This window comes from Sturnira hondurensis, unplaced genomic scaffold (genome assembly GCF_014824575.4).
Source record: "Sturnira hondurensis isolate 20B ecotype Veracruz unplaced genomic scaffold, ASM1482457v3 Scaffold0004474, whole genome shotgun sequence".
In the NCBI taxonomy this organism is placed as follows: Eukaryota; Metazoa; Chordata; class Mammalia; order Chiroptera; family Phyllostomidae; genus Sturnira; species Sturnira hondurensis.
The window spans coordinates 13883400-13896889 of NW_028077105.1; the positions used below are offsets into that span (position 1 = coordinate 13883400).

General features: G+C 38.8%; 1 pseudogene; it reads left to right on the top strand.

Moving 5' to 3' along the window:
• The first annotated feature begins 1378 nt into the window (after nucleotides 1-1378).
• Nucleotides 1379-2239, top strand: LOC118986810 (40S ribosomal protein SA-like; annotated as a pseudogene).
• The last annotated feature ends 11251 nt before the right edge of the window (nucleotides 2240-13490 follow it).

Below are 13490 nucleotides of genomic sequence, written 5' to 3' on the forward strand. Positions count from 1 at the left end.
GGCGAATGACTGACAGAACACCCTCTGAAGTCCACACTCAGAAAAAGTGCATGTTTAACATCAGGAGTGAGAAGCAAGTGTCAGGTTATAGAATCAACAAATAAATAAGAAGATGGCGGAAAAGAAGAAGAAGGGAAATGCAATGTTATGTGTTAACACCCAGAACTGATATTTGTTACCTCTTAGGCTTCCAGTGAACACCACTAACTATTCACAGGCACGAATTTTGTGGATTGCATATACTTTGTCATTTGTTTCCTAATGTATGCAAGAGAGTCATTTCTTGAAGGTGCAAATGATAATTGTTGGAAACACTTAAAAATTATCACACTGACCAAAGATCATCAAGTAATATCTAAAATATAGTTTAAGTATAATAAACCTGTTCTTTCTGGGACAAGATTGTTATTTACAATCACATTACTGGTGATCTCAGAAATGGGATGTAACAGAAATATACCAGCTCTGACTTAAAACTGGCCCTGAGGTCTGAAGTGCTTCTTAGGAATACTGCAGGTTCTCTCGTCTACCGATGTCATCTACTCATTTGCCTGCCTAGTCCCACCTATTTGCATCATTCTATGCTTTTAACACTCCCCAAGCAGCACACATATTGCCTGTTTGTATTTACCTCTTTGTCATCATCTTTCTCTTCTGAGAAGACTCCAATAATCCAATTATATCTTTTATGATAGATAAATTCATAGAGACATTTGGTAAGATCTATATATGGAAACTTGCTTAATTCCAGATTGATAACATGCATGTGTAAACTTCCGTCCAACTGAGCTAAACAAAATCTTCAAAACATTAAGCCTACTAAAAACTGAATGTGGAAAAAGTTGAATGCGAGCTATACAAGGTTTTGGAATTAGACATGAAGTGAGAAAGAACACTAAGAAATTAGCTCACATGCATGCATAATTTATTCCACAATGCTAACTTACAGTGACATAGTGCTTCCTGTTTGCTTCATAACCATTCAAAGCACTTAATGAGAATTAACACATTTAATACCCAAACTAGTTCTGTGATATAAATTCTATGAGTCATCATATCTTACCGATGCTGAAACTGAGGCCCAGAAACCTGCCAAGGCCATACAACTAATTGTCATTAGAGGTGAGATTTGAATCCCAGCAGTCCGGACCCAGAGGCTGAGCCCTTGACCTCTCTGCAACGCAACCTTTATGTTAAATTATTTTTAAGATTTATTTTCTCAGCACTTTCAAGGAATGTGACACCTACTTTTTTACCCTAATTAAAAATAAATGTTAGCACTTCCACATTACCCACAGAGAGGCCCATATGGCTTTGTTCTCAGTTCCTACACTGCATTGTTCTTGGTTTCCACATAACTTAAAGGAAAACTGTCACAATGTCCGGAGACCTTGATGTCCTGCAAATGAAGCAGGGAGATACCCTCAAATTCCTCCCAGCAGGAACCCACTTAGGTGACACCAACCTTGACTTCCGAGTCAAGTGGCACAGGTACAGAAGGAAAAGTGGCGGCATCTGCACCCTAAATCTGAAGAGGACCCGGGAGGAGCTTCTGCCTGCAGCTCGTGCAGTTGTTGCCACTGAAACCCCCTGCCGTCAATGTCCCCTCCTGCAGGGAGCTGCGCTGAAGCTTGCTGCTGCCACTGCAGTCACCCCATCATCCGCACTTCACTCCTGGAACCCTCACTAACCAAACCTGGGCAGGCAGCCTTCTGGGAGCCGACTTCTGGGTGTTATTGATCCCAGGGCTGACCACCAGCCTCTCACAGAGGCGCCTTATGTCCACCTGACCACCGTTGCTCTGTGTCACACAGGCTCTCCTCTGCACTTTGTGGACATTGTCAACCCTGGCAACCACAGGGGTGCTGCTCCGTGGGTCTGATGTGGTGCATGCTGGCCCCTGAAGTACTGCACATGTGTAGCACAATCTCTCATGAACACCCATGGGAGGTCCTGCCTGATCTCTACTTCTACAGAGATCCTGAAGAGATTGAGAAGGAAGAGCAGGCCGCTGCTGAAAAGGCCATGACTAAGTAAGAATTTCAGGGTGCATGGTCTGTTCTGGCTCCCAAGTTCACTGCTGCCCAGCCTCAGGTCACAGACTGGTCTGAAGGCACAGGTGTCCTCTGTGCCTATTCCGCAGTTTCCTACTGAAGACTCAGCTGCTATTGAAGATGGGTCTGCAGCCCACACTGCACAGGCCACCGAGTGGGTAGGAACAGCCACTGAGTTGTCTTAAGCTGTTCTTTTACAAACTCGGAATGGAAATAAAGTTGACAGAAAATAAATATGAGCACTATGCAGATTGAACTGCTGTATCAGCTAAACCAGCATACAACTCCAGCTACAAGGAAGGGAAACCATAGAAAGGGTGTTTAATAAGGAAGAGATTAGAAAAAAAGGAGTTAACTATGTGTGTTTGCAAGGGCTTCACCTTCATGACCTAATTATCTCTCATAGACCTCACCTATTAATGTCATCACATTATGAATTAGGATTCCAACACAGGCATTTTAAGGAGACATAAACATTCAGTCCGTAACACTCTGTGACTCAAATGTGGGACAGCATCAGGTCCCAGCACCCTAAACGCGTGCATCTGCACCAGGATGGAACCCAGCTGTGCTGACCTGATTCCAGGGTGTTTCTGAGGGCTGGCTTTGAAGAGTCAGAATTATCTTTTGACCTTTGGATTGGGATATTTCACATATTAACCTTTCTAAAAATAAGCCCATTATCTTCGTGTGTGTCACATTTTCATTTGGAAGCTGTCATACAAACTAAGGTAGAATACATATTTAGGTTAGAATGTCAACAAAGAGGATTTCCAGGGCAAGCGAGGTAAGAACATACCAGAGTACAGCTTCAAGTAATGTGGAGTAAAATATTAGTGCTGTAAAGTACAATGGTAATTTCAAAAATTGATTATCTTTTCATTGAAACCAGGTTAAATTGTTTTAAAAGCATGTGGTCATGGTTGAAATACCTAGAAAAATAACACTAATCATAATAATGCTATTACATTGGTGGCAAAATGGCACCAGATATTAGAGCGTGGTTCAGTGACCTCAGTACTTGAGTTCTGGCTAAGACAGAATTCAGAGACAAGATCCAACCCATAAGAGAAAGCTTCATTAAAATGTCACAGAGGTAAAAGACGTGAGCTGTGCAGGAAATGAGTTACAAAGGCAAAAAGAAGGGCCCTTGGAGCTCAGGAAGGAGAGAGTGATGTGTCCTGAGAGACAAAAGGGGGAGGAAAGGCCATTATGAGAAGCTGAATCTATGTAATGATCAACTGTATTCCATAGCCATGCCTACAACGCTGCAGTCAGACTGAGTGTTTAACAAAGAATTTAGACACTTTCTGTGCATTTGAGAAAAAGAGGGTGGAGAAAGAGCATCGTTCAGGGTTTAGAGTCTATAATCCTTCTACTATGTAATCTAATATAACCACCAGGTGCAGCCAGTCTTGTAACATGTGTATGAAATTGAGATGGAGAGACTTTGTAAAACATGCTCTAATTTAACCCAGAGTAATCTTGTTTGTTAATTTTTTAAAAGTTACTACTAAATACAGAAAATGATTCATTCAAATAAATGCATAATGTAACATTGTCATTGATGGTAGAAAGCCTTTAAAAAGGATAATTATTACCTGGTGAAGTGTGTACTCTCTGCTTTGCTAGTGAGGGTGAAAATTGGAATATAAAATCTTATGTGGAGAGAAATTGGTATAAAGAGCCTTAACATTTTTATATTATTTGATTTGGCGATTTCATTTCTAGAGGTTGTACTACAAAAATAATCAAAAATACACTCGAAGATTAATGTGTACGAATATCCCTCATAGCATTACTTATAATGATGAAGCATCAGAATCAAACTAGATATGTAAAATTAAGTAAATGGTTAAATTATTGATTATATTACTCATTTAACTGCTGTGTCAATGATCACCCATGTTTTAGAGGCTATTCCTCACCCAACTCTCTCAAGAGATGGTGCCAATTATTCTCCCTGAGCTCGGTGCTAAGTGGGCTGTACTCAGCTTAGGGATCTGTTCTCGCCCCGGTGCCCTGTCTACGGCTGCCGCCTGGTCACATCCCTCCAGTGTCCTATAGTGACTCTGGTCTGCCTAGCTCCTCAAAATATCACGCTGCAAAACCAGGGTCCAATTCCCAGACTCTCATCTCCTTTCCCTCATACACACACCTCAGAAGGGAGCAAGGGAGCAAATTTGTCAGTCCGGAATCTGAAAGTTGTGGGTACGGAGGAACCCAGCAGGGAGGCGAGACAGAGCGTTTGCAATGCATGCAGTACTCGGCTTCTTCAGAACTATACATACAACAGGGGGTCACTTTCTGGGAAAACCGAATGTGTGAGGCAAAACCCCCTCCAACAAGCTGCGGGAAAGTCTGGGTCCAGTGGAATTCAAAGCAGCTGTTTAGAGCTCTGTTAATTTTAATAATCTATCTCTATTAGTCTTACTAATCTGTTAATATAATGAAAGCAAAGAATTAGAAAGCACTTGACTTACGAAAGAATTTGTTGTGCAGTCATTAGTGGTATTCACTTTCTCAACATTGTTTATTTTGTTTCATTGCTTGTTTTTAGAGAGGGAGGAAAGGAAGGAAAAAGAGAGGGAAAGGAACACAGACGTGAGACCCTTATGCGCCCCACCAGGGAACAAACCTGCAGTCTAGGCATTTGCCCTGACCAGGAATCCAACAAGCGAGCTTTCTCTTTGTGGAGCGATGCCCAACCAACTGAGCCACGCCAGTCAGGGCTGAAATATTTTTAAGTGTTCCTTTATTTTGTCCCAGGGAAATTTTTACACAGTAGGCTCAAGAACCTTAGAAATATCCTGGATGGAGGAGAAGAATGTCTTTCTTTGTAAAGTGGAAACAAGGTGGTTATGAACGGGGCAGTAGGAAAAAAAAAGTGGCTTGCTGCTTTTATCGCAGGTGCTTCCCTCAACAGATACATTTTAGAAAGAATACACCTGGAAAATCCTAGTCAGTGTTATCCGGGCTTGTAACTCTAGTTACTCACGTTGGAGCACTGAGTTGTTGTGATCCCACATTTCTAATGATGGAGTAAAGTATTGGGAATTTCATGTAGTTCTTCCATCTATATTCAGACAAACAAGTGAAAGTAATGCTAAACATGCAAAAAAAATCAAACCATTTCTTGGGTTTTGGGGAAAGACTCCAGCTTTTTTTTTCTAAGATTTTATTTATTTCTTTTTAGAGAGAGGGGAAGTGAGGGAGAGAAACATTCACCAGTTGTCTCTCCCATGTCCTGAACCAGGAAACCTGGCCCACAAACCAGGCATGGGCCTTGACTGGGAATCAAACTAGCCGCCTTTCTGTTTATGGGATGATATCCAACCCACTGAGCTACACCAGTCAGGGCAGGCCCCAACTTTTTATTACCAACTACAAAGGTCCTTTCACAATCACTCCTACACCAAAGAGCTTCTTTAGTTGCAACAAAAGCCAGATTTTCAAACCCCTCCTCCAAACCACTAATCACAAATTCAAAATGCTTCAAAGAGAAATACAATCAAAGGGTAACATGTTGGCAAAACTTTGATAGCAAAAGAGATGCAGTGGAACTGATGAAGTCTGCCTTAAAAACCTGTATCACAAAGTAGGTTTGACAAAAATCCCCTGTTGCCAAATTACTGTTGTTCTTGCAGCGCTGATGACAGAGCAGCAGCAAGAAGCTCCAGGAAATGATGAAACCCCTGTCACTGATACTATGAAAATAGTCTTTACAGTGGTGCTGGATAAGTTCTTTTCCTATAACCTACCAGTTTTTAATCAGTAAAGACTTTTACATTCTGAAAATATAAATTTGCATATTTGATTGAGTCTGCGTAACATTACGTGGTCGCAACCAGATACACAAAGGAAAGCTTTGTGTTTTCCTCTGCCTGCGGCTTCAAAGGAATGCATGAGAGGAGTAGTGGCCTTTCCCCAGGAAAACGTGGCTTACAGTCACATAGCTTCCAGCTACTCGGCGCTGAATTAATATACGAAAGAAAGAAAAGTTTTCTTCAGGATCATTTAAACAGAAGGATGAGAATGCCTTAAAGAGATGTTCAGAGGGAAAGAAACCATGCTGAGAAAGAGTATGCATTTTAAAGGCTTCAAAAGAAACGGAAAATGGCTGTGGGAAAGTAAGAATGATTCATAAATATCGTGAACTTGGTCTTTGGAGAGAACAAATATATTCTACCCTGTGCTTACAGCATCTAATCCCCCTCACCTCCACAAGAAAGCCTGTAATGAAAGCCAATCACCTCACAACATGCCACTAGAAAGAATGACCCATCTACTTTCTGTCGCCGACTGAGTTGCAAGGGGTTACCATGGTTCAGGCAGCCTCATCACCAGCAATGCTTAACATGCAGAGTGAGAACGGAGGTTACCTAAAGGTACCAGGGGCGGTGCTATGGGGTACGGGATGGTTCCTGGTTACATAGCAACAAAGCAGCCTGCCGAAATGGTGAGAAAAGCGAGAGAGGAAGTTCAAAGAAAACGTAATTAAGTTGCCTTCTATGTAAAATTTCATGAGGAACCTAAAACAATGAAGACATAGTTTGTGACACTTAAGTAAGAAAGGCATTTTAGAGCTTAAGAGCTGCCACAGCCGCAGGCTGTGAGAAATGCAACCACTGTTTCAATCACTTCACTTTTGTTTGGTTTGGATTTTCAGACTGGAAGTTTGCTTCAATCAACTTTTTCCCATTTTACTTTTTAACATTTTATTTCACACGCATGTGTTGGTATATGTATAGATATGTGTGCGCGTGTGCTAGTTTTTTTCTTGAACTATGTGACAGTTGCCAACACCATGTCCTTTACCCCTGACCACTCCACGTGTATTTCAAGAACGAAGACATTTTCTTACATAACCACACACAGCTGGTAAATCCAGGAGGCTTTAGTTAATGTGATACTAAACAGCATACAGCTTATGCTCAGCGTCCACCAATTATCCTGATACCCTTCACGGAAGTTTTGTCCCAATCCAGGACTTGGTATCACATTCACTCGTCAGGTCTCTCTTTAGTCGCCTTTAATCTAAAATAATTCCTTACTCTTTCTTTTTCTCTCATGATATTAACCTTTTTTGGAGATTCTTGGCCATTGGTTTTTGTAGAGCGCTCTTCAAAGTGTCTGATATTTCCTCAAGTGTGCGTTTATTTTATGTATTTTAGGCAGGAATAGTATATCATCAGTGCATCGTAGCAGGAAGCTCAGATGCTTCCAAGTGCCGGTAGTTAAAAAAACATGGGTAAGGGTGTTTGTCAGGTTTCTCTACCACGAAGTTACTGTTTTAATTTTTGTAACTAATGTGTGATCTCTGGGAAGATATTTTGAAATAATGTAATATATTGTTCCTTGTCAAACTGTCACCTAAGTTTTGGCATCCATTGATATACTTGCTTAAAACAATTATTACATGATGGTTGAAAAATCATTTCAGTATCTTGAAAAAACTATACAACTAACTAGAAACTAAAAAAGATTTCAATTTTGTCATTTCTCACTTTTATGTGTTTAGATGTATGGAGAGATAGATACCTGTGCAATTTGATTAAGTAGGCACCATCATTGATTCCTTAAGACATACAGAAATATTTCCCACTCGCATTTTGAGCAAAAAGCTTTTCCTCTCCGAGAATCCTTACCATTTGCACGAGTGCACATGCGTGCAGCCGTGTTATACGTATTGCTTACGTAATACGTTATTACGTACTACGTACCTGGCTGCTCCTGGTGGTTATATTAGATTACATAGAAGGATTATAGACTCTAAACCCTGAACGATGCTCTTTCTCCACCCTCTTTTTCTCAAATGCACAGAAAGTGTCTAAATTCTTTGTTAAACACTCTGCTGCGTTGTAGGCACAGCTATGGAATACAGTTGATCGTTACATAGATTCAGAAGGTTCTACAGTGCCATGCCATATAGGATATATTGGTGGGTTTTTTTCCCAATTCAATTCTTTTTTTTTTTCACGCAATGGTAGGATTTTTACCCTTGTAGTCAAAAGGAATGGTGGATGGATGTCCAAGGGATGGATCTTTTTTTTTAATATCAGATGCTCTGGGGGCCCAGATCCAGAGCAGGAGCTTGAAAACTGTTCCATAAACTTAGTTACGTAAGAACTAAGCTTGTATGTTGCACAGATTGGATGCTCCATAGGCCATGTTAAATCGATGAACCTCATTAAACATGTAATGAGTTATGTTAAACTAAGATAAAAGAAACCTTTCCGACAACACTGGAAAGTAATTGAAAGTAATCCATTATTGAAAGTAATAATGGATTTAATACATAAAAATCAAAATTGAAAAAGTTACTTTATACTCAAAAAGTTACATTTTACTTATTCTAAAGTAATAGAAAAAAAAGGATAAATGCTTTTTTCCATGCTTCTTACATTATGTCTTGGCCAGGAAAAACAATAGAAAACAGAAGTTTTAATTTATTGATAATAGAAGCAGGTGAAGACAACATCACATAGGCTTGGTGTTGCTTGTGTTGTTCTCATTCCATCAATAACTGTACCCGCAGTGTGTGAAAGGGCACCTGGAAGAGCACCCGGCATGTAGGTGAAATTCCACAAGTATGTGGTGAAAAAATAAATTCCATAAATACTTGATGAAAGAATAAAATTTGTAAGCCCTTGTGAGTCTCCTCACAAGGAGGCACGCAGTGTCAGCCGAGTGTTGATTCTGAGCTCTCAGAACAGGCAGGTTCCGACAGAACAAAGAGGCAAAGAGGCCGTTGTGTTTTCTGAATAAACGCAATGTTTTTAAATACTGACAGGCAATCTTGGAAAAATTCAGTGTCTAACTCAATTGTGAAACTTGTAACTAAAATTGCTTTGGTAGAAGAGTTTATTATACACTGCCCTGTGAACCTGATGAATTATGCATCGACGTGGAAAGTGCTGAGAGCTGCAGACTTGACCAGCGTAATGGAAATATTACTGAACTTGAAGTCAGAGGCTTGGGTGTGAGTTACAGCTTCTTCACTTAATTAGGTAAAGTGAATATCCCTTAAGCAAGTTACTTAATCTTTCTGAGTCAACTCTATCCATGACTAATGTGGTAGATAGGCTAAAATGTCTTGCTGATATTAAAATACTAAAGGAATTATCATTTTGAAAGTCCACATAAGAAATCCATGTATGTACTGTACGGTTTTATTTAACAATTTTAATTCCCCTAATGGTAATGTATGGTATAGAATAGATTGAATTAATAAAGACCCTTAACATTGAAGTTCCCTAGACATGCCAAAACTGTTTTAGGTTGAACTTAGTCTTAAATGACATCTGTCTAGCAGTTCATCACACTGCTGCTCCATGAACACACAGAATAAGATCAAAAGGCACAACAATAATTTAAGCTTTATGCTTTAAGCTTTAAGCTTTAAGCTTTATGAACGATGTCCATAAAGACATCGTTCCTGTATCCCCAGTGTGTAGAACAGCATGTAGCATGTAGGTGAAATTCCATGAATATCTGATGAAAAAATGAATTCCATAAATACTTGATGAAAGAATAAAACACATAAGTCCTAGACCAGGAGGACTAGGAGTCACCCTACGGTCAGAATCTGGAAAGAATCTGAACTGATAATTTGATGGGAAGAGAAATTACTGATCTCTGCATAATACATGATCAGGCAGTGCTAATCTGTTGCCCTGAAAGAAGAGAAACTTTGTCCTAATCCCGCTGTCTTTCACTGACTCAGAAGCCCAAGGCATTTCCCAACAAGAAATCAAGGCATGTGCCTTTCTCCGGCCAGAATGCAAAAACCTGATTACCGGTTTCTTTCAACCTCCATTAATCTATTTCTTTCTATTAAAAACTAGACTAAAACTCCCAGAAAATAAGTAGGCAAAAAATAGGGAGGAGAAATGTTTATTTCTTCTACATCTGGGAGATGTAGACCTCATACATAAAAGTATATGTATATATGGAGCTACAATAAGCCCGAGTAGAAATGCTTGTGAAAAATTATGTTTTTTCATAATTCTGATGTTTTAGCATTTCAAGCAACCAAATAGTAGAGAGAAAATAATATGACAGCCTAAGTCAAGGGAAACCCCATGCACAATATGTCTAGCATATACTTAAATTAGCCTAGGAGCTAAGCAGTAATTCATCACCCAAGTTTAGATCTAAAAACATATGGACTAAAACTTAGTCTTACAGAATCCATGGCTTACTCTAAAATATCCCATCTGAAATATCAGAACAGTCCATTGCTGTCCTCCAAATCCCATGTGCTCAAGGGATCAACTAACTAACGTAAGGCTCAGGAGTGGTCAGTATGATACGAGTTCTAAACATGAAGATGTTACTCTTTGCTAATTAGCACACAATCTCAAAAATGGATTTCTGGTGGTAGAAATAATGGTCTGAGGACTGGCATAATGAATGTTGAACTCTCAAAGATAAAACTAAAGATATGCTAAGTGTGTAGACCAGCTAAAGTGGCATACATAGACCGGTGAATGAATATATAGACAGACAGATGCTAGACAGATGGACAGGGACAAGTATGCATTTTTGAAAGACATTTACTCTTTCTATCATGCAAGATAGAAGAGCCCCAAAAGGCCAGCAGCCTCACCTGGAGGGAGGATGCCTTAGACTAAAATCCCCACCTCCTTCAGCTCCAGGGGTGAACCTCTAAGGGCACCATCAGCGCCATATTGGAACCTGAGCTTAGCAAAGAAAAAAAAATTGTGCCAAAATACCCTTCCATATTTAGAACCAAATAGAAAAGTTAACAAAATCTCTATAATCAAAAACACAGCCTTACATAAAGACCTGCATTACCCACCATTGCCCAGTGGGATGAGATGCCTTGCTAACCTTCGTTAACAGTTATGGCAGGCCAGTAACAATCAGCCACCTGGAAATGACTTATGCCCAGTAATGCAGAAAAATAAAACAAACAATAATTTGACTTTACTTAAAATGTTGACATTTTCTTCATGATAAATTATTTTGCATTTATTTTAATTTTTAATTTATTTTTTTCTCTTGATTGCTAAGCATTTTGATACCTCCTCTTCAAATTTTGCACCAGAGGCTACTGCCTCAAAGCCCAGATTTTCAGCATCTCAGGATTTAACAAGATACTGAAAATATCTTGTGTCTAGAATTTTGGTATTTGGTTCCAGCAAAACTTTCACTTAGGGTAGTGATCAAAGCCCCTCAATGAATGGAAAATGATCTTCTAGACTTATAAAATGAGTAGTGTGAAACATTCACTTTGTTTTTATTTTATTGTCTAAATGTTACCTTACTAATAAGTATGTCGTTAGTCAGTATCTCTATGTGTGGTATGATTAAGCTCCAACCTGCTTTCATTTTTACCTGACATCCAAGAATTTCCAGAGCACTACCGTTATCTGCAAAAAAGAAGCCAAAAGAGTTATTTAATTTGGGTCAGTTCACAACACTTGAGGAAATAATGAATAGGATCAAGAGTAAAGTATATTTAATTTTGTTTATGCATATTTTTGTAGCACTTACTATGGACCTCACATTATTTTTCACGCTTTACAAAAACTAACCCACAACAACCTTCCATGTGAAGTACTATTAACATCTCTGTTTTAAAAGTGAGAAAACTCTCTTCTTTCCCTTGGTAAAATCCAGAACTAGCTCTCTCTCATTTGAACTATATGACAAACAGATAAGACCACCATGGATATTTATAAAACTAACACAGCAAAAGGAGAGAAAACACTGTCTTCAGACCCAGAAGGGGCTATATTTCAAAAGCAATTCATCACAAGAATCAAAAAATAAATTTAGAAACCATGTTAAAGTCCTTAATTGAATGCAAAAATTAAGGAACTCATAACTAAAAATTTGAGCAAAATGAGACAGCAAATCAGTAAGATTTATCTTACTGATAAATAAGATAATTTTTAGAAGAAGGAAGAAGTTTTGTTTTTTTAATTAAATGTAAATCTTCTTAAAGCCTTCACCAAGAATATGTCTTCCCATTTGAAAAAAAATGGTTCAAATCTGCTGGACTAATGGTTCAAGTTGCAGCACCGATTGGCACAAAAATATATGTAGTTCAGGAAAATGTCTCCAAAGACTGGCATTTCATTCTGTCTGTTCTTAGAGTTTTTAATATGAATTCCAAGGGTGGATATAATTTCTGGATTGAGATCCTCTTAAACTGGTAGCCTGTTTTTCCCAAGTTTATTGAGATATACCAGTAACTAACATATAACATTGTTTAAGTTTAAGGTGTACAGGTTGATTTCAAACACATATATTGCAATACAATGACCACCTTAGCATTAACTACCACGTCCATCCTGTCACATATTTACCATTTGTTTTTTGTGGTGAGTACAGTAATTTTTAATTAACCACTTCCCTTTTGTTTCATGTTTCAATTACCTTTGTACCCCCACACCTCCCACAGAACCCACACTCAATGGACATTAAGAAAATGTTTCACAAATAAATGTACAGATCTACCCTTCCCATTCCCATGAAATAATTATTGAACATATTAGTAACTTAAACACATGGTGGCTTCTAAACTAAAGAGCTCATAATTTGATCTTGGGTGATCTATTATTCTCAACTGAAGAAGAAAAATAGCTTCTTAAATGTATTCTTATTGAAAAGATCAGTTTTGCTTCAAAAGCATAATGATTCCAAATGAAATATGTTAGTTTTTCTTGGTGTGGCAAATACATCCATTAAAATAGCATAATGAGTAGATGATATTTAAAAAATTTTAAGTGACTTTTTAATTTTCAAAGAATTTTCATATCCATATGTTCTAAACTTAATGTTACCAACTATTCCCAAAGGATTGTAAAAAAAAACACATGTATTTCAGCTGAAGTTTCTAGCTAGATTTTTAGAGAAAAGGTGATTAATGAATTTTCAGGTGGACAGAAACTGCATCGGGCTGCTGCTGTGGTGCTTTGATGTCACTTGACAGCCATCTGAGAGATTACCAGGAAAGAAGACAAATGAGTTTTGGGAAAGGTATATTCACTGGGATCCCTCTTCCCGCCTGACCCCGGCTCAAGCAACAAGACACCCTTGGATTAGCAAATCTGTACCCAGACCTCTCACCCCTGAGAAGGTGTCAGGCAAACAGGTAGTGAGCTCTGCAAATGCTTTACAGGCACTGGGGTCCAAGCTGCCTGCAGTTGTTGGCATATCCAATAAGCTTGAAGCTAACTTAGAGTCAGAAACCAGTGATGTATACCTCTGTGCAGTGTGTTGCCAAAACTGATTAGCTAATGTACAGGGACATGCTCAGAGATACACATGTATGTATTTCCAATTTTCTTGCAAACCTGGGATAAAATGCAAGCTGTTGGTGGGTATGTTTTTGTTAGACTAGATTTCTTTTAATAAGGCAAACATTTTTATATAACTGTAAAAAGAATGCTTGAAAGGCTA